The 27703-nt window shown below is 34.4% G+C and overlaps 1 protein-coding gene across 7 annotated transcripts in view; it reads right to left on the minus strand.

The window, feature by feature from the left end:
- The window catches only part of LOC149073001 (RIMS-binding protein 2-like), a 240323-nt gene extending 235360 nt beyond the window's left edge, over positions 1 to 4963 (minus strand). For all 7 annotated transcript variants that reach the window (XM_089246380.1, XM_089246386.1, XM_089246383.1 and 4 more), the window contains exon 1: positions 4612 to 4963. The gene's annotated coding sequence lies outside the window, so the exon portion shown is untranslated. The remainder of the gene's footprint in view (positions 1 to 4611) is intronic.
- Positions 4964 to 27703: the final 22740 nt, after the last annotated feature.

The following is a 27703-nucleotide window of genomic DNA, read 5'->3' on the forward strand; positions in this document are numbered from 1 at the left end:
CGAAAGTAAAATGCGACAAGGGGTGATTATGAAATCGCCCTGTATAACTATAAATTCTTTCAAATAATAATAATAATAATTTTGATTTACCCCGCATAACATCACATTTGAAAAGAAATCATCTTTAACATTCGATGGCTTATCTTAATTTGAGATATCAGGAAAAATCCGACGTTCAAAACAATAATCTTCAGAACTAAAACTCTATACGACGGCTTTTCATTTGTGATCGACGATGTGTGACTGATAATATGCGATCAAAATAATTGAATTTAAATTTAAAATGGTGGTAATTAGTTCTTTAGAGAAACCAATGTTCCGTGGTAATGATTTTGGATTCAAAACCTTTTATATATACATAGGAAGAAGGCTTTTTTCCCCCTCATTCAAAAAAGCGCCGGTATCTTCTTCTTTCATTTTCCTTTCGGCTCTTTATTGATCGAGATTTGTGGGAGAATAACACACACACATACACACACACTAACACACACACACTGAAGATGAATCAAAGCGGCAAAGAAGCACAAAAAAAAAGAGAACGTTATTCCTGTTTCGACGATTTAGGAAGGGGCATTCGTACGTGAGATCTAGATTTATTTAGTGGAGGTAGGAGAAGATGGTTGGTTATTTAAAGACGTTGCCATTGTTATATGAAGGGAAGAAAAAAACACCATGTCGTAATCGTTTACACGATCACAGTTCGGTTGTCTTTTCTCATTGGGAGATCTCGGTCATTTGTTAAGCCTCAACCGATGTATAACTGGCCTACTATCATAAATCTACTTATATGCTGAACATATGGTGGACTAGCATTGCGCCGACGTTGTTTTTCTGTCTGATAACCTTCTGATTTATTAAGGGTCGCTTCTTCTATTTCTCAGTGTATGAATGATATTATATATACAGTAGGACTCGGTTGATTCGAATTTCGGATGATTAGAACATTTACGAGCTCTCCTTGAGTTTTATATACGATTTAATGTTGTAATTTCTTGTTTAATTCGAACTTTTTGGATAATTTGATGTCGGAGGGGAAAAAATCTGGATTTTTGTATGAGCAAATTTAGATTGGACTTTGCTCTTCTCGATGAAGAGTTATTAAACAACAATTTTTTAGACTCAATAATAAAATTGGAAAATTGTGTTTTTCTCTACTCTTTTTTTGAAAATTTAAAGCTCGTTTCAACAGTAGTCAGTTGGAGTGCATCAAGAAAACCTATAGATCAGAATGTAATATTCAAAATCTGAATCCTTTTGTCGTTAAAAGAGTATGGAAAGTATCAGAAAGATCAGATTGAGAAAAAAACGTTAATGAAAGTATATTTCCTTGAAATCATAAGAATGATAAGCAAAATTTTTGGGAAACAGTTTCGTGACGGATGATCATGAACTGTTTCCATAAATCTGGCTTTGGACATGGCCAAGAAATTCCACAGTGATGCTGACTGCAGAACAGTGAAATAATATAGCAGTTAAGATATAAATCATATTACAATTATAAATTATTAAAATTTCGTAGCTGATGATTAAATTTTAATAATTGATAATTATTATACTATGTGAATGTTGATGATGAAGTTGCAATTTGATTTGTAGTCATTTTACAGATCTAGGATAGATTAATTGGATAATTTAAATTTTTTTCCAGTGACTTTAGACTTCGAATTAACCAAGTTCGACTGAATATGAAAAAAAACCCTACTATAGTTTTTTCGTCTACAGGTGCAAATAAAATTACAGTTATATGTTAAAATTAGATTTCTCTTCTGTGGTAGAGCATTGGACTATATCTTTAGATGCATTTTCTCTGGGATTGGTTGTTTTTACCGCATTCCAGAAAGTTTTTTCCTTGCAATCACACTTACGTTACTTGAAAAAACAAATCTATTAGAGTATTGTTATTGATTTCAAAAATGCATTGACATTGAAAAAATACCAAGTGTTGGGTTTTTTCTATAGATCTACCGAATGGTACCTCACCTAACGAAGATAATTCGTTCCGGAATCGCATTCGCTAGCCGAATTCTTCGTTAGCCGAAACGCGATTTTCCATAGGTGTCTACGGAAAATCGTTTAATTCGTTCCACAAACAACAAAAAATTTGAAGATAAGTTTCATAAAACACTGAGAAGCACTGTAAAAAAATACAAATACTGACTGAAGACTGAGATAAACAACTTCACAATTGGATGAAGGAGAATTTTTAGGAAGATGAGATAATGAATATATCTTTTTTTATTTTACACTGTGCACGCTATGCAGTCGAAGTACGTAAACTATAGTGAAAAAAAGTGTGAGTTAGTGCGCTATAGTTATATAGTCAGCTCTTATACACACACACACACATGCATCAAGTAACAGTTACTCATTGGATTCATGTTGATTGGCATGAGAATTTCGCTCGCAACGTGTGATTGTTTCATCTTAATCTCATGCATCTATATCTAAAAAAGTATTCTTTAGCCGAAGCAGAAAAACGTCGAAAAAATCTTCGTGAGCAAAATATTCGTAAGCCGAGGTGTTCGTTAGCCGAGGTATTACCGTATTCGATATTGATTAAAGTTTGATTGATATTAGAATTATAACATTAGAGTGTAATAAATGACCGTGGTGTGGAAAATTGTAATTGGAATGTGAAAGTTGGTTTCTTTGCACTCATCTTATGCATGCCAGTAAAATAACTTTAATCTCTGAAATTTAGGAAGTTGCTACAACCAAAAACTGGCTTTCTTAAATAATACTAATACGACGGTATCAGTACTAGTCCCTACTAAATATTGTACTGTTATAGGTGATATAAAAACAGTTTCTCGTCATAGTTGTTGCTCATTAGCGTACAGAAACACAGTCATGATACAATCAACTTAAATAAATATATAAATAATTGATTCATTTTAATCAAAAGCTGTTCTGCTTACCAAGCGGTACAGCTGTTAATGTAAATGGAAAGCACTGCCAAATGCTCAAATCAAAGAAAACTTGATTTTACGCTGATATTGATAAAAAGCAGAGCGATCGCAATAAATTTATCTCTACCTCAAGTAATACGAGAAAAATTTAAGTTTCCACTGTTTTACTGTGTGTGTGTGTATTCTTACGAATACGTATATTTTTTGAACCGACTGATCATTTCCTTATGATTTATTTTTGACAATCTGGACGTCGTGGTATTTCAAAAATTCAAAAATATATTTTATAGAATTTATTCAGACTCTACTTGGGTTTAATTTCCTAAACAGATTTCAGATTTTCAATCAAATCACTCACCCATTCAGAATCCCTGGCATTTTAATGTCAAACCATATTTGATATTCTCTAGTATTCTCTTCACTGATGAAGTTTATTATTACAGAGTTCACACAATCTATGAAATAGATGCAAATAACCCTTCAATTTTGAATAGACAAATCCCTTTAAAATAAATCTAAAGGATATAGAGATGAACATCTGCTGAATAAATGTCCACCTTTCATTCAAGATTGGGCATACCCGTAAACCACGTGGCATGCATTTTAGATTCCATTTTTGAGTAGCACCAACTCATTACTTTATTTAGCTCATAGAAAATGGCAAAGTAATCATCATAAAGATTATATTTAATTGAATAAATCCACTCAAACAATATTTATATAGTCAACCATAAAATCAGGTACTCTTATTACACATCGAACTAATTCCTATCGTGTCCTTTATAACAAAACGATATGACATAAAAATTAGCTATATAGTCATATATTAGGCCATAAAATAACTGTAATAATTAATAATCTATAATAATTCATCACAATATATGTTTATTTATATTATTAAAATTAAATCAGATCATATATGGAACTTTAAACTTACCATCGATTTTTTTTCAGGAGACTAGAAAGATGCGAATTTTTATAAAAAATATAGTTTTCATTTATATATATTGATCATAAATTATATATATAGGTGAAATATAAATTATAAATGATATAAATTTTATTTCCGTACATGAAATTGATGGAAATGCTAGGAGTTTCTAGTCTACTTTGATGGAAACAATATCTGTCTACTGCACAATAACTAATATATTAATGTGTCCTAAAATCGTAATAATTATCTTGCCAGAATTAATCTAATTCAATAAATTTTTATGTAGTAATTAAATCATCAAATATAACGAAATCACAACGGACAACCCCTGAAAAAATTGCAACAACGGTGCACGTATGAGTGAAATATGCCAGAGAGGTTTCCAATTTTACTGAAATATATTTTCGAAATAACTCATCAATAAGTATTAAATTCAGAAAAAAAAAATTACTTATAAAAGTCCATTAAATTCTTTCCAAAATTCTATTCAAGTGGAGGCCCTGTTCTCCAGTGCCTACCGTAAATCTCCACCGGCCCGGGAGAGCCAATGAGAGACTGCAACCACCCAGCCTGCAACATTCACATCCACGTTGATGTCAACGTTCAACACCAAACATCGCCTACGATTTTTTAGTACCTCAATTCTATAAATACACATTACAAACATGCAAATCTACCGATAATATTTCCACGCAAAACTACTCCTAAACACACATAATTGCAGAAAACAATCGATATAACAAACATACAAGAAAAAAACCCACTTACTTATAAATAGTAGATTGAACGACGACGATGTACTATAATAGTATAAAAGAGCCAAAGCGCGGGAATGTATAATTATAATAATGTAATATATTATTCGAGGAGAGATAGAGATAGATTAATTCTTTCACTACAAGATATTACTAACGGGTATAATATATACAAAAATTTAGGCCTAACACTTGTTAGTTCCTTTCCGTATTTTTAAATACAGATTCTTATAGGGAAGATAAAAAAAAAGGAGAATCTTTGTTCGGGTATATTAATAATGATAATATTTTTCTGTAGTGATAATACCGGGTGGAATAGAGAAGAATGAGTGAGATGGCCAGGTCTTTCGTGGAGCTAGAGTCGCAAATAACTGAGAGTGAGCCGGGGTTGCTCTGGACCTCACTGATCAATAGGGGTGTCGCTCTCGACGGCACCACTCTCATCCAACAGGGGGGGAGAGCGCATGATTGACCTATCACATGCGATAACTCCTAGGACACAAAACGATAAGATATCTCACTGTGTGTTTTCATTATTATTATTATCATTTACACATTTAATTTTTAGTATTCACAAATACTGTATCCTCTCAAAAGTTACGTATCGAGAAATACTGTCGATCTTGGTTGCAACGGCGTAGAACATTCTGGGAGATTTTGCCGTTAAGTGTTAGACTTTTTTTAATAGAGATGGGACGAATAGTGATTTGCCCGAATAACCGAATATTCGGTTAATTTTGTGGCCGAATACCGAATATCAGCTTTTCTTAACCTTTTCAGTACCACATTATGAAAAAATGTAATAATTCACTGCTAAACACCCGATTTTGTTCTCAAAGACTTTATCAGTAACTTTATAGGATGCTTTTTGGGCGCCGATTCCGAATCTGACATTGGTTTTGTCAGATTGGCTATAGTTTTTGAGATGAAGTAAAAATTTCAAACTTCAATAGTTACACATGAGCAGAGAGCATACAAATCACATTTGAGGTGTGCGAAACGTAAATCAATAATAAATATGTGTATAAATATATAATCAATAATAAATATCAACGAATAAAGACCACTAATGTCAGATCGTGATGCAAGTTTAATAATGCATTTATTGAATAAAATAAGAAAATAAAAAATGGAAAATGAAAATTCTCGACGCAAAAATTAGTGGCTGCAGACTATATTGAAATACAAATACAAAGGTCACAACAGACAAAATGCCCAACGAGGCGGCTGGAAAAAGATTCCCATAAAAATATGAATGTCGAATATTAACTAAACTACATCAAAAATACAGCAACCCAATATAAGAGCAATAAAAACTAATAATTATGATAAAATATAAATATACATACGGCCCATATAAAAAATTATGGTTGTCTCATGCAAGCATAGGCGGAGATAGACCTGGAAGTCTGGGGGGCACGGTCATTATTGCTGGGGGGGGGGCACGATGATGTCAATTCATATATATATATATTAGATCAGTCGACTCCACCTTTGACGCTGGGGGGGGGGCAATGCCCCCCACGCCCCTCCGTATCTCCGCCCATGCATCCAAGTATGGATATCTTGTCGATTAACCCCAATATACAGTACCGATACAAATACGAGGCCACAACAGGCAAAATGCCCAACGAGGTGGCTGAGAAAAAGATACCCATAACAAGTATGGATGTCACATATTGCTAAAATACAGCAACCCAATTAAAAACGCAATCGCAAAAATTACAATATATATACATAATAAAATATTATACAATGCCCATAAAATGTATTTATGGTAGTCTTATTCTAAGTGTGGATAGCTTCCCGATGTACCCCAACATGTTTATCGTATTTCTTTTTAAACGTGTTAAAAAGCGATAGCTTACCAATCGTGTTAGAATTCACGACCTCCCGAGGTAAGCTGTTACATTTATTCGCAACCCTTTAGAGCAGCGCTTGTCAACCGGTGCTCCGTGTGCACTTCCCAGGGGCTCCGCGGTGACTCAATGAAAATAAAATAAGTAAATTTGATAGATAAATAAGAAAAAGAGGCCTACAGGGTTCCGCCATAAAAATTATATACAAACAGGGCTCCCATATAAAAATTATGTATTGAAAAGGGCTCCGCGAGTCAAAAAGGGTGAGAACCGCTGCTTTAGAGCAAAGCTCCCTGCAACACCACAACCTAGAATTGCCACTTCCCAATCGATACTAGCGTCCCCTTTTCGAAGCAGTTGATTGACGATGTATTAATAACTCATGGTCCATTTTATCCATCCCGTTGAAAAACACTTCGGTCATATCTCCCCGACACCAGTACACTTCCAATGTAAACATATTCAAAAAAGTCAAATGTCGGGAGATGCATTATATCTCAAAAACTAGAGCCGATTCGGCAAAACCAACATCAGTTTCAAAATGAACAGCCCCAATATACCCAAAAACCCGTTTAAATTTAATTTTTGACAGTGAAAAAATTTGTTGTTGAGCAGTGTTATTATGAGAAATTTTGGTAGGTTATAATAGTTCTAATTAAGGCCTAAAAACAAAAGAAAATAATTCTTTTCCAGAAAAGTATTTAGTTCACGACGATTTGATTCAACTAGTGGGGCGCGATAGACTAGGTCGATAAGATACTCGCCTGAAGTACCAAAGGATGTTTAGAGGTGTCGCGAGTTCGATACCCGGTTCGCCCTTGTCAGAAAACTTTCCTGACGCAGGGGTACAACAGAAATGGCGACATTGACCGCAGAAGAAATTGCTACCGCAGGGATTCCCGCCATCGAGGGGCTAGCGCACCAACCTCTCGATGAGTATAAAAAAAACAAGCCTGCCATTCGGAATCGGCAATAAATTGTAGGTCCCAGTCTAATTAACCCTCGTGTGCAGAAAATGACGGTGTCGCTACAAAAATGATCAAATTATCAAAATGATTCACCTGGTACTTGAAAGTTTTTCAGCACTATACGCTTACAATAAAAAGAAAAAAAAAATACCAATTCAAATATGTTGAATAATACATAATAATTATATGTACATAATATATATAATTCATTATGTTATTCAATTATATACATATTATGTAATTATATAATTCATTCGTGCCACAAAAAAAAGCCATAATTTGTTTTATACATTTGTTAGGCAACATTTTGCAAAAAACAGTATTTTACTGCATTACATAAAAGTGTAATGCAGTAAACACTTTTACAGGGGCGAAACATCTAACTGAATTTTATTAATTAACATATTTGAAAAATTGGTTTTCCCACGCTTGTGTTGTCATCTGGTAATCGTAAATTAGCTATATAGCATAGAACTATAGCATAGTATAGAAACATACTTTCAATTGCAAAAAGTGGTCAAATGACGTGCAGTTACTTAACATTTGTTTGAGAGGGTCGTTTCCATATAATTAAATCAACTTTTTATAGTTACGTGTGCTCAAAAAAACCAATTAGAAAGTTGTTGCCCTGTCTCTTATAAGGCCACAAAAAAAATCCACGTTTCTAAGTACAATATTCGCTGAAATATTTGAATTCAAATATCGGAGAAAAGTTGGAAAAGAACGACATGAACTAATGGAAAACGCTTTCTTCCTTTATTTACCTTACGTCCTCTCACTTGTCGGGTGAGCGCACTAGACTACAAAGGCAACGATTCTCAATCTTCAGAGCTCGTGTGCGCTGAACGGGACCTAACCAACACCATCTATAGCAGAAGGCCTCCGCGCGAAGCTCTTGGCGTCACTGGAGAAGGCCATCTAACCTACAGTCATTGGATATACCACACAAAAAAGGGTAAAGATGTCGCATGCGTCGGCCCGCTATATCCAATGGCTATAGGTGAGATGACCTCCTTCAGTGACGTCACTAGCTTTGCCGCGGACGCCTCCTACTATAGGTCGTGTTGACCTAACTCGGGGCCAAAGCTCATAATTGCTGACACTGCCACCAGATGGCGACTTATCCGAGGATGGTGTCACTCGTCGTGCGGTATGGATAGCGAAGAGAGTGTGACATCTCACCCTCAGATAAAATTAATTAAATTGATAAAACTAATAAAATTTTATTTCCAATTCCCTCAATTTGGTGGTGACAATTCCTTCTAGATAAAAAAAAAGTATTGCGTATTTTACACTGAAATGACACTTTCTAAAATACCAAAGAAATTGAGAAAAGAAATTGGTATTATGAGTTGTTTTTTTTTATCACGTACATACATTGTATATTCAAATATACACACGATACCATAGAAAATTAAAAAAAATTCTAATTTTTTTCCTCTCTCTCTAAATTAGAAAATTAATTTATTATTATATTTTTTCAAGACTCGTGTTTATTAATTGAAAAAAGATTCACTTTCACAGTCGTGATCTTTAATTGGATCATTAAAAGTCTCCGTGATACCATTAGAGTAATTTATAAACATTGACTTTTTGAATTGACTTGTTTTTTTCCCATTAATTAGGTTTTATTTATTTAATTAGTGTTATAGAAAAATTGCGATATTTTATCACGCGTCTTTGAAATAGAACGAATCTTAGTTAAAAAAAATTAAATTTTGTATCTCAGTACATATCGACGGCCCAGTTCAAAAAAAAGGCAGCCACTCAAAGGCAAAATTTTCTGCTCTGAGATATCGGCATTTTAAGGATTCATTTTGTATGAGAGTCAACGGGAGTCGGCTCAGTTTAAAATTGCAGTAGGGAGCGTATAAGCATAGTTGGGAGTTGTTGCTGTTTTGCAATACGTACGGGAATTTTCCATGGTTCTCATGGTGTGCGTAACTCGAAAATGCAACTTTCTTAGTTGTTGCCTTTTTGATTTGGGCCGTCGATATATATGGCCTATTAGTAGAAAAAAATGGCGTATTTTAATATAGGCATATAATTTGGATACTTTTGTAATTGAAAGTATGTTTCTATCAACAAAACGGTTCAAAAGATAAAGGGGCTATAAGGATGTGATTTTACACCCTGTATCACATGCATGACGTGGTGAATTCCGACGAATCAGAATTGACCCTGCTACTGACATGACGTGGGATCACGTCACGTCAGAGTAGTATGTAGCCACCTTAAGATGAAGCTTTACGTTGAAATGTTTAAGAAACTCGCCTGATTCAATCTTCCATGTACTTACTATATCATCGCTCTGCTCGTTACTCAGCTGATGACACACATCTTCGGTAAACTATTCACATCTTCTATGACACATCTTCCATATAAAACGTTTCCTATAAATGAATGACACATTTCATTAATCGCTTCCAGTAAATATTTTATAAACTGCTCTTTTTCTATATACCGTAACATCTTTATAAATTGTAGATATTTGTAAACCTTTTGTTTCTCGAACAGATAACGCGTCCATCTGCAAACACTCGCCTCACCTAGTGATAATTCATTCATCTGTAAACAATCCTTACACGGATGACGCATATTCGGAAGACTTTCTTTAAACTCCTCATCTTCTAGGAATTATTGCCTCTAAAAAATAATAACCATTCATCAAAAACAAACACAAAACTCTTCGGTATTCCAAAACGTCCATTTGTATCGATTCTTCCGTATCTGTAAAAGCACACATACATTCCATACTATTCACGATTGAAATGTAAGCAATTCATTCGACTTACAAATAATTTACCATCCGTATCGTGTACCTTCTCTATGATACGTTACATCCTTAAGAAAGTCTCTTCTAGTATAGCCATTTGTATTGCTATCATAATTTGTCATCCTCAACAAAGTATCAATATTGACTTCATTCGGGTCAGCAGTTCCAAAGAAATATATCAATGTCATATCCATTTATTTTATTTTATTTAATGAAGGAAGATTAATGATTCTAGCATATTGGAGTGAACCGTTTTTCAAATTTATTAAATATATTATAAAAGTTACGTACACTGTATAAGGATAATTACTTATAGCTTGAATATGCATGGGAACGCCAGAAAAACAAATATATCAGTTTTCGTCAACTTGGCCCAAACTTTTAGGGCTGATGTTTTCTTAAATTTTGGGATGAAAACTCGGCAGATAAAAAACATAATTGCAGAGGAATAATTTCAGAACTATTGAAAAAATAGCAATTTTAGACTTATTGAAAAAATAATAATTTCAGAACTGTTTTAAAAAATATTAATTTTAGAATTACTGAAAAAAATAATTTCAGAATTATTGCAAAATAATAATTTCAGAATTGTTGAAAAAGTATTAATTTTAGAATTATTGAAAAAAATAATTTCAGAATTATTGCAAAATAATAATTTCAGAATTGTTGAAAAAGTATTAATTTTAGAATTACTGAAAAAAATAATTTCAGAATTATTGCAAAATAATAATTTCAGAATTGTTGAAAAAGTATTAATTTTAGAATTATTGAAAAAAATAATTTCAGAATTATTGAAAAAATATCTCGGAGAGAGAGAATCAATAAAATTTTTTTTTTTTTTAATAAAAGCATAAATTTCAGAATGAATAAAAAGTCGTCAATAATTTGAGACCTCATTAAGACACTACTTTACATTACATCAGGGACGTAGCCAGAAATTTCTTTCGGATGGGGTGAAAAATCAAAGTAATAGAATAGTAGACTTTACCATGTTATATATATCTTTATATATTCAACATTACAGGATGCATAGGAAAGTCTCTATATCTTGGAATAATTCGCGAACCATTGATCCTAGAGGCATACTTCCAATTGAAAAAGGTATTGAAATAACGTATAGACCTAGGATATATATATATCCCAGGGTATTTTCGAATTCAGTTAATTTTTTTTATTTTAATAACTGTACAACCCTCTGAAACATGAGTGACATATCTGAGTACTACAAGTTATTTGGAAAATTTTTCTAATTCGAAGTGTGCCTCTAGAATCAACGGTTGGACAGTAAAATGCCATACGCCCTGTCCAACCGTTAATCCTAGAGACACACTTCGAATTAGAAAAATTCGAAATTTCCAAATAACTTGTAGTACTCAGATATGTCACTCATGTTTCAAAGGGTTGTGCAGTTATTAATATAAAAAAAATTAACTGAATTCGAAAATTTTCGACCATTTTTTAAAAAGGACTTGACCAAAACCTCTCAAAATGACAGTTATTACACTGTTTATTAACTCACTTAAAAAGTGCTCAGAAATCACCATCACTGGACGCCAACATTTGGTTGAACCAATTCGGTGCAAAAACAAGACAGCTCCTAAAGCCAGGTTTTCCTAGGAGTACAATTTGTGCGCCGTATGCAGCGTGAAAACGCTGATTGGTTGAAAACTTGAAATTCAGGTTTTTTTTTTACCAATCAGAGTTTTCACGCTGCACGCGCTGTAGAAACCTGCTTCTAGGAAAACCTGGCTTAAGCCTCCTCTCAGCCACCTCGTTGGGCATTTTGCGTGACCTTGTATTTGTGTTTGCATTTGAAGCTGTCTTGTTTTTTGCACCAGTTATATCTCCTTTTCCATTATTTCTCTAAAGCCATTGCTTGAAGCTGTACGATTCTTGCACCAATTGGTAGAAGGTATTTTCCTTTATAAGAATAAGTGAAAATCATAAAATAGTGTTCTTGCACCCACGTCTTCAATTTATGTATGCACACAAGTGACGGTAATCAAATTTGCATGGGACTGTATACGCATCTGTTTTTCTGGCTCCGCAATATGATGCTCTATGCATTTTAGAAACTGATGACATTTAACAGCATTGAGGACACTAGAAGCTTTTCTATTTCCTTTGAAGAGTTTCAAAATGGTTTAAGCTTCTAAGCCATATTTTAACAATTTTTTTACACTTCCAGTAACATAAATGCGTTGTGCAAGAAATAAGTGAATGCTAAAATTAATTTGATGGCGTCAGTCGATGCAACGCACTAATAGTATTTCACCGTGAAAAGTTTCAATAATTAACGGATAACCCGATTAGTAAAAGCAAATTGTTGGATGTATTTGTGATGATTGGATTAGTTAATTAATTTAGACGGATGAACAACATAATGAATTAAGGAAAGTGACTGACAGGAAAGAATAGGATTAAGTTGTCTTGAAGGATTTATCTCAGTTCTCTGCATTTCAAGTCATTATCTTATCCGTTAACTCATTACCATACGTAAGATTAATATAGAAAGTGTCTAGTAGAATAAAAGTTTCAAATAATTGCTCTATCCGAGTTTCTGTATATAGAAATCTACTTCCATCCCTTAACGAATAGCGAAATTTCATTATTTCTATATATAATAATACTATTCAGAAACAGTTCCACGAACCATCATTGTTAAGTACGAGCGTTTCATTATCATTATTAAGGCTTTTAATTGCATTTATTAAGGTGATGCAAGCACAAATCCATATCATCCATCCCATAAAACTATAATGAATATTATTCCAATAATTCAGTTTTAATTATTATTTTCCTTTAATGTCCTAAATTAAATAGTTATTATATACACATTGATAAAAAATAAATATATAAATAATTTGTACTTCATTGAGATCCACAAGACGCCTTTTAATAGTTAATTAACGACTAATAGGTAAACGCGTTAAGTACGTTTTCCCGAAAAACTTCCCAATTCAATGAATTCAATTAACAATTCGGACATGAAATGTAATTGAATTTACCTTTCAGAAGTGATTTTCTTTCGAAAACAGGGAGGGGGAAAAAAAATCGTAACGGTACGAAAATAATCGTATTTTTTCTAATAAATTTTCTTTCCCATCGCATTTAAATTAATGAAGCTTGAAAATAAACGGACAAAAATAAAATAATAATAATAATAATCACTAAAATTCGATGAACCAACCAACGTATTTGAAGAGCAAAATCATCGTTTCCAATGCTTTAAGCGGTTTTTTTTTTCGATTCTACAGACACAAAATGTCAAATGTCACCCACACGCTTGAGATTTCAATTCGTTTTTGTGCTTGAATAACAAATAATAAATAAAATAAAACATTTCATAGGACTTTAAATTTTTATTAAGATTTAGGACAATGTGTGTCAGTAGTCAGCTATCCACTAGTTCTTTTTTTAGGGGGACTTGAAGGAGAATGTCGTAAAAATGGGACTAAAGTTAGTTTCTAAAAAAATAAAACAAAAATAATCCCGTTTTTCTAAGGATTCGATTGCTACGTAAATATTTACGTAGACACCATCCTGTGTCGAGTGGAATGGAAAATCACATCCGGGACTTTCTCGCGAAAGGCAATTGCCGCGCTTACTTTTCTGCAGTGATTATAGACTTTATTCTCATCGTTTTAAATATCTTATCCTTATTGGTATTATCCTAAGATAATTTCACTTTATAGAATCTACTGAATAAATTCTCGAAGAATGTCCTCTTTCTGGAATTCCAACGTGAAACCTATTCCGAAATTTTCGGAATTTCGTTCATAATTACGCGCTGTATGCTATACACAAGAAAAATTTCGGGATTTCTTGTGATTTCTTATCTTAATGTTCTTAAAGTTGCTATAAAGATACTTGAATCTTTTGGTGTGTTTGTTTGAAGAAATTATTGTTGTGCGGAAATGTGAAAACGTGATAATGCCTGATAATATCACCTAATAATATCGTTGAGATTTTTCAAGTTTGGCTTGATATGTTACAGGGATATGAAGTGATTTTAACATGTGTGCCATGCTAATTTGTTGAATCGATCTGCATCCGTCGAATGTTCGTTTTAGAGTGACGTGTAAATGACGTTCGTATCTTAAAATATTATGCTAGCGTGTGTGTGCGTGTCTTAACTCCTGTGACTTTCATTGCCCATCCACAACGATAAGTGATTCGGCCACGCCCACGTCATGCCATGTTGTGATGAATTAATTACCCCGCTTTAGTTGAAGTAGCCCTTGAACCAGGGATGAGCAACCTCTGGCCTGTGGGCCAAATGCGCTCCACCAAGTGGTTTTATCCGGCTGACACTTTCTAGAGCAGAAAGCTTCCGCGCGAGGCTCGTGACATCACTGAAGTCGCCCATTTCACCTATAGTCATTGACTATATACTGCAAAAAAAAGATAAAGATTTCGCATACGTCGGACTGCTATATCCAATGGCTACAGGTGAAATGGTACATCCAGTGACGTCATCGTGTGGAGGCTTTCTGCTGTAGAAGGTGTTGATCCGGCCCGCGAAAGATGTTCAGGTAGAAAAATATCTATACACACACAACACGATAAATACTTAGACTGACCACAACATTTCTTTTATAAAAATATGGGAAATCAGGATCCATACAAGATAACGCCAATTACCAATACAATTGTCAAATGCAAGTTAAGTTGCCAATTGTAGCCAAAAAATTGTGAAAATTAGTGAAGTCACCAATCACAGCTAAAAAAATGGGCGAAGTTAAGTCACCAGTTACAGCCAAAAAAATGGTCGAAGTTAAGTCACCAGTTACAGACAATAAAATTGTCAAAGGCGAGTAAAGTCACCACAATTACAGACATAAAATATTGTCTAAAGCTAGTAAAGTTGCCAATTACAGACATAAAATATTGTCAAAAGCTAGTAAAGTTGCCAATTACAGACAAAAAATTATCAAAGTTGAGTAAAGTCACCAACTGCACACAATAAAATTGTCAAAGGCAAGCAAAATTGTCATAGGCCAAAAACTATCATAGCGATAGTTGGCAAAGTCGCCAACCAACAACAACTCCTTGTAACATGAATGACATATCTGAGTACTACACGTTATTTGTATACTTTTTCTTTGGAATTGGAAGTATGCCTCTAGAGCCCCGTTCACATGTGCAATGAAACATCCCGGGAAGTTCCCGGTAACGGGGATTTTCACTACAAACCATTCACATGACGTTTAGTTTATGCCGGTAGTCCCCCTCTTCTTTCCGGAAGTCGTCACTGGTTACGTGGGTAGAACGGAAGTGGTTTATTCAATATGGCTGACGAAGGAGCTTACAGTAGTTTTCGCGGTGCAAAGAATTATAGGAGAGAAGGTCGGTGTCGACCACCAATTCACCCCAAGAAAGATGGGCTTTTTTTGTGTGTGATGAGCTTCTCTCCCACCTTTTTTTCCCTACCAGGGAAAAACAGTAGCCGTTGCCATGCCGGTAATTATCACCAAAGTGACCCCCAATCTTATACATGTGAACGGGGCTTAGGACCAACGGTTCGCCAGTAAAATATCATATTATCTGTTACCTATACACCCTGAATATACAAGTTTCTGGCCTGAAGTGGCAGAAATACCACATATCTGGCTGTGGACTGAAAAGGTTGTGCACCCGCCTTAAACAGTTAATGAGTGGACCAATAATAGCGTTTTATCTCTGTTGTTTGGCGCGTTAGTTGGCATCTTGTGATTGTAAGGCAAACCATTCAATGCCGAGGTTGCTACATGGGAAACAAAGACTGCTACAAAGCCGATTGAGCAAGCATCATCCCAAAAGCGATGGGAGCAGTTTAAGATTTTGATGGCAATTTAATTTTGTAGAAAAATTCTATAAGTTGTCACCATTTTCCATCAGAATATCTGTATTTAATGACGAGCTACAAGAGCTGAGAGATTGGCGAAGTGGAAAATCGAATTGTCGCCAAAATCTACCAAAATGTCTAGATAAGACAGGGTTGATACGGTAGTATGTTTCATGTTGACTTAGGCTTGTCTACCATCTCCTTCCGTTTGGCAGAACAGGTCACGTTCATCCTGTATATGAAGCACATAATTATATATATGGTATCTTATGTGATGTATCTCATTTTTGCCGGTTCTACATGAATTGCCCTGTAGAAGGGATGGAGAGAAAAGCTACGACAGCATTCGCTGTTGACTAATATGAGAAAAAAACGTGATTTTTTAAAATATGATTTCACTTTAAGAGCGAGATGGGTGTCGTTGAAATATGGAGGGCTCAGAAGCCAATCAGTGCAAGTCAATTTTCTGAAAATGGCTTTCGTATTGCGTTTGTGCCTCTTCATTGTTAAACCTTTCAGTTGCCAAAGCATTCAAGTCGCTATCTTTATATTGCAACAGCACGTGTAAAATTATCCTCTCTTAAGAGAGATCCTTCTATCTCATTGTTAATGTTTATTGTCTTACACCGATTGGCTTCTGAGCACGCCATATGATTGTTCAATAATAGGGTGGGTAGGATGAACCACGAGTGCTAAACTCGCCGTCAATCCAGGGCTTCGACAGGTGACACCATTATCGGTTGATTAGGGATAATCCTGGAGGGTCTTTATCTAAGAGAGTTATGGACACATGGAATAGCTTACATTCTGTTGTCGTAATTTCTACACCATAATAGACACGTTTGAAAATAAATACGGTATTATAGCGGGGAAAAATCGAGATATTTTGATTTTAGATGACGTTTTGTATATAGGACACTGTATTTATTTTATTTTTTTCAAAGCTTTGGTATATTTGTTATATTTCTTAAATTTGTGTGGTGTTACTGTATACAGGTATAAATAATAACAATATTTTTCTGGTATTGGTATTTTATTTCAGATACCTTGTTGGCAATTTGCCTGTTGTGTTGTGGCAATTTTCGTATTTGTATCACTGAAATAGTGAAAGGAAAAAACTCTTTAAAAATTATGATTCAATCGAAGAAAATAGTTTTTTTACCTTGAGACTTTTTGAGTTTTGCATTTCAGAAAACAAAAAAACGAAAAATACTCAAGCTCGAAACAGAGAATTTTTGGGCCTTTTAAAAGTAAAATTGTCTGTATCATTGTTTTCTCAGAATTTTATTGCCTCAATTGAAATTTACATTCCTTTTTCGTACTCAATGCTTTTTTTATGATTTCCAACAACAGATTATGTCAAAAATACGGTACACATATAAGTTCCATTCTTGGATGTAATCTTATCTCAGTCAAACATGATTTCTTTTTTGGATAGTATTGCGAAGGTAATTGTTAACTGGAACCTTCCCGAGAACGTCTCTCAATATTTCTTTGAAACAACGAACCCAATCAGATAACAAAGGCCAAGGTAATTTTTTTTTCCCCAGTAATGATTTCCATCTAGCGTTTTTATCAGTTTGTGAGATGCCTTTTATTCCACAGGCGAAGGCTTCGAAAAGAATCCTTCATCCTCCGAACCAAAAATTGGTTACGAACCAACTTTTCTTTGCACCATAGTAATTTATTTTCCCGTCGCCATTGTGAATTATTAAGGTTTTTTTGGAGGCGAAAGCGGCAACGGCATGCAAAACAAATATATTTGGACTTGTATTAATGGATCTATTTTCTTTGCATTGGGGAAACATATCTTGCGATATAGCACGTTTTTGTTTTTATTATCGTGAAAATAGTTTTTCTTCTCTTGTTTTATATTCGGAATGTATTGAAAATGCTGTATTCATTTGTTTTTACATGAATAAATATTGAGACGAATTTCGGGACACTAGCCATTTTATTTCATTACCAAGAAGGCTGTTAATAGTACTTGATATCATTAAGGATATTCTTATCAGATTAATTTAATTTTATCCGATTAATTTTCAATCGATTTTTTGCATCTGTGATACATGATATAAAGTATCGTCGAGTTCGTTTATCTTCATGTTTTGAACTCACATATCGTAAATTTTTATGCTTTATTGCGCAGAGATAACCATGAAACTTTCAATCTAAGAGAGTTATTAACTGAATTGCTCACCCTATCTGCTTATGTAAATTGATTTTCATATCATACATCTAAAGTAGCGAATAATCCTTGAATTTTGAATCTCATTAAATGTCACGATATGGTGTGTACGTATGTATAAATGGTGTATACGTATGTATATATATATATAAATTATAAATACATTGAGTACATGTTCTTTGCCCCCCCCCCCCCTGGAAAAAGTTGAAATGGCGGCCCTGTAATTAACCTCTCACGGAATTTTGAACGGGTCTCTAATAGAACTATTCGAAAGGGTCCCTACAACCGCTATATAATTACATTATCCGGTATCATAAAAAGAGGCTAAAACGAAGCAACCTATATTTCTACTAGTAGATACAAAATCTCAGCTTTGAATTCTAAGTATCGGTACCTTCAAGTAAAAAAAATGAGTCTTTCACTTTGACAGGACTAGGTTTGAATCACTGTTAGTGACCATAGAAAAGAAACATAATCATACAAAAAATCTAAAACTAGGTAAAAATAATTCCAAATCCTCACGACGAAAGTAAAAAAAAAAACCAACATAATTCACGTAAAGAGAATGTTTTAAATAGAATTTGACGTTCATGCTGTAAGTAAATTTTGAAATTTTTTTTTGTATTTTCATCTAAAAACTGGTTTCCCTGGTATTCCATAATTGAATTATTTTTTGTTTTATGCACAAAGGGGCGTCGAAAAAATATGTTTAGGTAGAAAATCCCTCACCGGTAAGAAAAAATATCCTCTTATCTTTATGTTATCATCACCATGGTGCTGGAAGAAGAAAATTATCGCAATTTATGGGCAACAGAATATCCAATTTTTTTTTTCCTCACTCTCGTGAAGATGATTATGGCTGAAAAACATTGAAAGTGACTAATAAAAAGGCAAAGATAAAAGTTCTTGGTGATTATTTAAAAATGTTTTCTTCAGTGAATGTCGACATAAATCTAGTGCAGGCTTTTGCAACGTTTGCAGGAGAGAGAATAATAATTTCAATAAATATGAATAAATTTTTCTCAATGACTCGCACTATATTTCCGTAATAGAGACAAGGGGTTTATTTTGAGTACCAGGTGGAATGCCGTGGATTGATTTGTGGACCTTTTTGGTATTTTTATTAATCTTCAAATTTTACTGCAGATTGAAAGGGTCTCCCTACATTTTAAAGTATAGTGGAAAACTATGCTCTACAAGAAATACCAATAAAAATACTATTTAACTCATACCTTTTTTTTTACACATTTTATTATTTGCACGTGCTATTCTATGCTATTATAAAATTTTACGTATCTTCAATACTTAATTTTTTGGAAATTTTCAAAAAATGCGTTAAAAATAGCATGTGACATCAATGTAATTAATTCAACAGTACACACCTGCCTTTTTTTCTTAATTGTCTTAGTAATTAATTTGACGGGTTTCCTAAATTTTAACATGGTGAAACAATGTTCTAGTAGAGACACTATTAAAAATATTTGGCCATTAATTTATTCAAAATTTGGTTCACACAAATTTTTGATTGTATATGCTATCCTATGCCAATATAATGTTTTAAATACTTCCAATACTTATTTTTTTGTAAATTAAAAGAAAGCCCATCATTAACAAATTGTGTGCTTATGATAAAAAAAGCATGACATTAATGTAATTGAAAAACAATTTGATTCAAAGCTGTTCAGTTCATAAAATGACGAAAAAGATTTGAGATCTTTTCATAAATACTTGGGTTATAAAAATAAATATTAGCTTTCTGTGTTTTAAAATTTAAAATTTTATTTTAAATCATATTAAGTAAATAAAATCTCAATCTTTTTCATCACTTTGTGAATTGAACAGTTTCCTTTATTTTGGACTGATTTTTATTCAATTACATTGTTTGTCATGCTATTTTATCATGCACGAAAGGTGTTAATAATTTTGTTTAAAAATTTGCAAAAAACCAAGTACTAAAGACAAGTAAAATTTTTTACTGGCATAGGATAACATATACAATCAAATATATGCGTACCAAATTTGAAATAAATCAATGGTTAAATAATATTTTTAATGTTATTTCTACTAGAGCATAGTTTTCACTATTTAAAAGGTAGGAAACTCCTAAAACTAATTATTAAGACAATTAAGAAAAAGCAGGTGTGTAGTAATAGATTATCAAACTCCAATTAAGAAAAAAAAATGGCGCACTCCTGGATAATCAAAATCCAATTAAGAAAAGGCCGGTGTGTACTCCTGGATTATATCAAACTCCAGGTAGAACTGGATTTTATCAAACTGATCTCCGTTTAAACTGTACGAATGTGGAAATCGTCGGCAAAATTTATCCATAAGATAATATCAGCTCAACTCAGAAACATCATTGCCCATCTATGTCATTAGAAAGTGCGCATCCCTTATGTTGATGGAGTCATCTCGATACATCTGATAAATCGTACGTAATCGACGCTTAAAACTTGCGAATGCACTTTGATCAACCACTTGTACACGGTCATGAAATCGATTCAAAAGCTCCCACTTGAACTTTGAATACTCCGTCGGTTGTAACGGGAATATTAATAACTCTCGAACAAAACTTGTTGCCTCAGTCAATTTTCCAACGCGATGTGTCTGTGTCTGTCTCTCGAAAGCTATGCTTTCAATTTCCAGATTAATAAAGTCGAGTTTTTCTTATCTAATGATACGCTTGACATGTTTATTCGACTGGGATATAAACTCTAATTTGCATCATTTAATCTCAACAAGTACAATAAAATATATGTTAATCATCAATAACGTAAACTGGGAACCGGGACTCGATCAATTATACCTTAAGTGGATGCAAACGTGTTGTTCTAATTCCGGTATTACACTATAAAAGTTTGATAAAATCCCTTTTATAAAACTTGAAAAATTTAACCAATAAGGTTATTTATTACATTCTAGAAAATGTAACCGTTGACCTTATTGGCTGCATTTTTCAAGTTTTATAATAGGACTTTTATCAAACTTTTATAGTGTAATACCGGCCTAAGGGATATACTAGGTCAGCGTTTCTCGACATATGGTCCGCGCAGAGGTGGATTTAACGGTGGGCGCACCGGGCCCTGACTTCTCAAGGGCCCCGTAAATACCCAACTTTACTGATTTTTCTATCTTAAGGGGCCCAATATTTTCTTCTGCGCGCCCGGGGCCTCAACCGAGCATAATCCGTCTTTGGGTCCGCGGACCAGAGATTGTCCGCGACGATGGTATGAGTGGTCCGCAGGCAGACATGATAATTTGAAAAATTATTCAACCGTTTGTAATTGATATTAGTAATATCCTTTTTGGCTGAAATAAAAATATACCTTCATACTTAGGTTCACTAGAAAAATGTGGGCGATTGCGATCATTAAATACGGGATATCACTAAATTTTCTGTTAAAAAATACAGTTCGTTGCCTGAAATTCAAGTTTTCTAATTACTTCTAAAATCGCTGAAGGGTGGAGAAATTACGGCCTGCTGCAAATCACAGTAAGCATAATATATTTTACGAAAAAAATATTCGTATTACAGATGACCATATTTCATCTACGGTAAACTAGGATCTTAAATAGGGTAAAATACGGGACATAACTAATTGTCATCAAAAATGTTGCCGGAAGTAGGCACTAATTTTTACTAAGGTTACTGAAAAACTGCGGAAATATCGTTGAACCTGATAAATATCTTTTTTTGTCATAATTATCATAATATAATTTATGTACTTATTAAAAACGCTGTGTATTCACGACTTTGGTTGGTAAATGTTGGTACATCGTTGAAAAAACGGGACAAATGGATAGAAAAAAAAAATCGAAACAACCAAAATATTACAGAAATATCCCGTAATACAGGACACAAGTATGTCCGTAAAATTCTTTCAGATATTTCACTGGTCCTTGGGTTCAGAAAGGTTGAGAAACGCTGTACTAGAGAGATGATTGAATATTCAGTAATACTCCGACTTCTGCTACTCCGAGTTACGCGATTTTCTGTGAAAAATGCAATTTCTGAAATTCCATCATAATCACGGGATCTTTGCTGAAATAGTGCAGATTATTAATTAAGTGATAATCAAATAAATTGTTTTATTCGATCAGAACGTGATATGCGACGAAACTACAGTGATTTTTGAGAGGCTGCAGTATATGAAGATGAAAACTTTGCCGGGATTTAGAAATCGAAATATCAACGCTTGTTTGGCATCGCTTATTTTTACAAAGAAAGTTGAACTGCATAACCTGAAGTTCAACGTCAGTTTGAAATATAATTTGTTTGATGTGATGCTATTTGATGAGACAATGTACCTGGTCTGTAACTTTCAATTAAGGTATCCGACTACCTTTCTTGTCACTTTCTTTAAAATGGTACCGGAGTGAACTTTAATAACGTTTTTTTTGATAGAAAGTGTCCCAAAATGATGAAAACAATAATAAATTTTAGACCACCTATAACATTTTCTATTGAAAAATCATTTTTATGTCAAATTTTAAGAAAAATTAACGTAATATTCCGAACACGATAGAAAAAAATTGCCATGAATGGAATGTTTTGTTACTTTCACAGTATATTAAGCTAGTAATGGAGCTGATTATGAACTAAAATTTAAAGGATTGTATGATATGCTCATAAGTTACACTCAAATCTGTTTATGTACGTGTGAATTTTCGGAAATTTCATTCTACATTTCGTCTATAAAACCCAGTAATAAGACAAATATGTGATGGACCTTAGATTTTAGTTCATAACCTAGGCAATATAGCAAAATATCATATTAAAATATATTAATGATATAATGAATGTATTTTTAGAAATAATGTTTCAAATTCAAGTAAAATGCAAAAAAATAGCATTCTTCGTTAAACGCTTTCCAAGTTTTTATTCACGTATCACTTTCATGTAAAAACGCAACACTAAAGTGAACGTAACTTCAGTTCGCGCGTCATACAAACAAAACAAGGCCTGTTTTGGAATCACAAAGAATGGGGCTTTCATAAAAAAATAGAAAAAAAAAATAAAAATCAATATTTTCTTCTAAAATGACGTTATCATCGTAGTCGGATACCTTAATTTCATACTCAAGGCTGAAGGAAAGTTGTTTTCTAGCCTCCAAAACACACAAGCAACTCATTTCTTTCGATGGGCCAAGGTGTTATCAAAACATTTAAAGCGTTAACACACGACTTCCGTCTGCACAGATTTCAGGAGAATACTACGTAGTCTTTTTTACTGGACCGGATTGCAGTCACAACCCACGTTCGATTTTTACGAAGCCATAGAAGAGTACCATAGCGTTGCAATCATAGTAAGACACAAAAAGACAGATGTTCTTCCAAACAATTTAGTCCCAACTAACTAATATTTATACGTATTTCTATGAAAAACTACCCCGACTTATACGCGATTCGACTTACGTGGCTATCGTTGGTCCCACCTATCTTGTGGTTTCGGGATATAACTCTACTCTCGTTTTTTGGTATTTGGACCACTTTGGAGCGTGATGTCAAATTAACTACTGAGACGAAATATTCTGAACTAGATGCTAAAAAAAAACACATTTACTGTATGGCTATTAATGTCACGGTGATATCAACTATTATCCAAGGATGATGTCACTTTCCGCTATCCATACGAAGGTTTTTAACAGCTGGCTGGCCTATGCGAAGATGGATTTAGGAAAGAAAGAGAAAATTCTGAACGGGTATAGTTGTACATTGAACGGTCCTGTTCAGTGCACATTAGCTGTAAGGAAAGATTGAGATTCGTCGCTTTCGTAATTTGGTGCGCTCACCCTGCAAGTGAGATGACGTAGGTTCGATTCCCCGCAGGGGTTGAATTTTCTTTCTTAAAGGATTAGCGATAAACACGGATATTGGTTAAAATCCTCAATTTAACCAATCCGTTTCGATCTTCAACCCTTTCACCTGCGATTGCAGTTTAATCTGTGTTGGTGGTGAATACGGCCGTTAAAAACCTTCGTATCAACTATTATCAATAGTTATTAATCCATTCATCCTACCATAATTTTTTTTTTAAATTAAATTGAATGTGATCATCACACGTATTCCCAAGAGATCTTTACGATCTGTCCAGAGGGAATTTGTTAGTGTTAGTAGACATCCATGCCCGAACCCAGACCTGCACAGTCAGAAGCTAGCTTCCTAACCACTGGACTGCCAGGCGGCAGGAGAATTATAAACAAAATGATAGATTTTATTACCTATAAAATTTCGCAGAGATGTAATATAATATTTTGAACTTACTCCGCATAACACTGAGACTCCCATTCGTTTGGGACTTGCAAGTGACACCAGCCCTGCTATCAGAAAACATTTTCCTGCGGTCATTTCAAGATATATAGACCTAACAATTCAAAACGATCTTTCATCAATTCATAGATCAACAATATATGCTCACTACCACGAGATTTCTTTGTCTCACATCTGAAAATTATCAGTTTTTTAACGCACTTTTGTCATGGAAACGTCCCTAATTATTCAAATTAGAACACGCGGTGGCTTTTTGCGTACGCTTAGTGGCAGTGTGGCTATCATTATCAAATCCTAACCAGAATTTCCCTAATTGCACAGCAGTAACTTAAATAATTTATTCGACACGTTCCATATTTTATTCGAGAATGTTCACTACTTAATTTACGAAGAAGCGTGCTTTTCTCTCTAAAATCGTGCATTTTCCACCGCCAGACGAAATTTCATTTTCAAAATATCTCATTTACCTGAAGATCAAATTGGAAAACTATTTTTTTAATGATGTTGTGAACTTTAAATTTTTTATATATTGATGCTTGGTTTTATTTTTTTGAATTGTTATCGTTTATGGAGTTATGTGCATATACTAATGAATCGTGTTTTCTAATTACGCGCCATCCCTGCATGGGTCAGGCCCCATATGTGCAAATAACGAATTAATTATTTATTTATTATTATTATTAATATCTATGAAATACAGTACGTGTACAAAAAGGAAAAAGTTCAAATATAATAATTTCTTATTAAAGCACTACTTGGATGCTATTCTGTGCCGACAAAAATGCGCCATGGCGATCTCGTCAGAGAGAGAACAACATTGTTCCTTCTCTTCAGTTCCTGCCGCGTGTCATCGCCGATTAGAGTTGTACGTAGAGGTAACCAAATACTGTGTACAGCCGGAATGGCACAATTGCACGCGATGTATTGCAGTTACAGATCGTAGCGCAGGGCATTGTTGGCTTGGGGATTCTAGGCCCTGGATACCAAGGGTCATCAATCTTTTTTTTTTATTTGGGGAGTGGTTCGTCCTTGGTGCTCCTTTATCTATACTCTTACATCCAGCTTCCAGTGATTTTTGAGATGTGATACACAAAGAGAAAAGAGTGAGTGTGAATGGAATTTTCATTTATTTTTTGGGAAAGATCAGTTTAGACCGTCGATGTGATGCAACAAGACTTCAAGGACAGATTTGAGTAAATTGCGAGTGGTTTTCACGTTTCAGAAACAGTGATTTGTAAACAGAAGACCTGCCATGGCTTTGATGTCCTCCGACGAGGTGAAATGAGTGGAACATCAAAAAGCTCAGCAGTGGATTGTGCCAAAAGATTATTGTCTGAAAGAACAAATTAGTCGAGGAATACCTGATAGGAAACTTTGTCAGAACGTTTGTGAATGAGACTGGCTTACAGTGCTGGGTTTCCCTATAGGCTAGGGAAATCCGGCCTTATCGCTATGTGCAATTTACTGCCGTTAATCATTTGGATTGGAAATGAAGGCGTCATCTATCGGTGGTCGCCTCGAGCTCATTAGGAAAAATATCGTGTTATCTATATTCTTCCCCCGGATCGAACTCGGCATAATAAAAAGTCTTTGTTGGACAACCGCAAGCCGCTAAATGCTATCGGTAATCACAACTGACGTCATTTTTCGTCTACTTTTTCGGAAATTTCAAAAGAAGACCCTTGGTGGGGGAGAAAACCTCCCATTTCGTCATTATTCTATGGTCTTTGTATTGAAAGCCATAAATTATTGCTTCCCTGAGACCCGAGGTACACAGGACTATAGCCCGCTCTAAGCCCCCCCCCCCCTTTTAAATACGCCACTGGTTTTGGGTGACGAAAAATACGAAAAAAAGTATGGACATAGTTTAAAAAAATCGTTGTATCGAGGGACATTATTCGTTAAATAGGGGTTTGAACTTTAATATGTTGTGCAAAACATTGGGGATGATTCATTTCTTACTTTTTCACGATGATTCGGACCAACTAACCTTAATGATGCGTATGGAGGTTCAGAAACTGCTCGTCCGGCATCATCGATCAAAGAAGTAGGAACCCATAATCTTAGGGTGAGAACGCGGGTGCCCGGTTCTGCAAGTTCGCGCCGTTACTGATTGGTTAAAAAACCTGAAATTCAAGTTTTAACCAATCCGTAACGGCGCAGATTTATAGAAACGGAAACCACAGCGTTCACTATGGTTCACACCCTAACACAGGGGTGCGCAAACTTTTGAGTTCGCGCCAGAAACTTGTATGTATAGTGTGACCATATGACCCGTATTTTACGGGATATTATGATGCTTACTTCAATGCATCAAGTCTCAGAATGACTGGACCCAGTCATAGCGGGATGCGGCTTTTACGCATGTTCACCTCGCATGTTCACACAAGAACAGAAAAACAAAATAATGCATAGTCAAAATTGGTTCATTCACTATGATAGTGATCTAGCTGTCATGGTTATCTGACAGTTATTGACGAAAAACAAAACAATTCTAGTATCCCATTCATCCTATTGCCGGATCTAGGCATTTTTCTATTCCAAAATACAAAGAAAGCTCTGAAATGGCAATGATTGCGTCATGTGGATGAGGTGGGAGATAATTCACCGAAGACTGAAAACAACACTCCACACAAGACAAAAAGTTCCAGAAGTGGAAAACACCAATCGAGACTAGAATACTTATCAGAATGCCAAAATATGCATGGAAGTGATTTGCTTAAAAAAATAATCCTGATTACTTTTGATATATCCTTGTAGTTAACGAGCAGCAGCATAGTCTAATAATATAGAATTAGTTTTAAACTTTTAATTAGTTTTGCTGTCGGCAATTAAACGGCAAATATCAATTTTTATAGATATCCACTCATTAATTAAAAACCAGACCGGGGGGATAATTACTCACTGTCTTATATTCCTGAAAATTATGTCTGATATTTGATTGGTGGCTATGATTTCAATTTGATTGTTTTATTTCTGATTTATCTAATTTAATGATCTTCACACAAACTTGTAGAAACCAAATTAAAGATGGCGTTGTCTGCAGATGCTCGAAATCCATAAGTCTGCGAAATTCATTTCCACTCAAAGTCTTCAAAAATAGCTTTGTTTCTTAGACTGGCTCGACACTCTTGCCGAGAGCTTTCTTCAACATTTTTTTGTTTGGTTTTCGTTTATCATTGTCTAAGAATCAAATCGATTTCCGTCAGCGTTG

The sequence above is a fragment of the Pholcus phalangioides genome, unplaced genomic scaffold (genome assembly GCF_987345545.1).
Source record: "Pholcus phalangioides strain wild (caught in Gottingen) unplaced genomic scaffold, Ppha-v1.0 ptg000017l_1, whole genome shotgun sequence".
In the NCBI taxonomy this organism is placed as follows: domain Eukaryota; kingdom Metazoa; phylum Arthropoda; class Arachnida; order Araneae; family Pholcidae; genus Pholcus; species Pholcus phalangioides.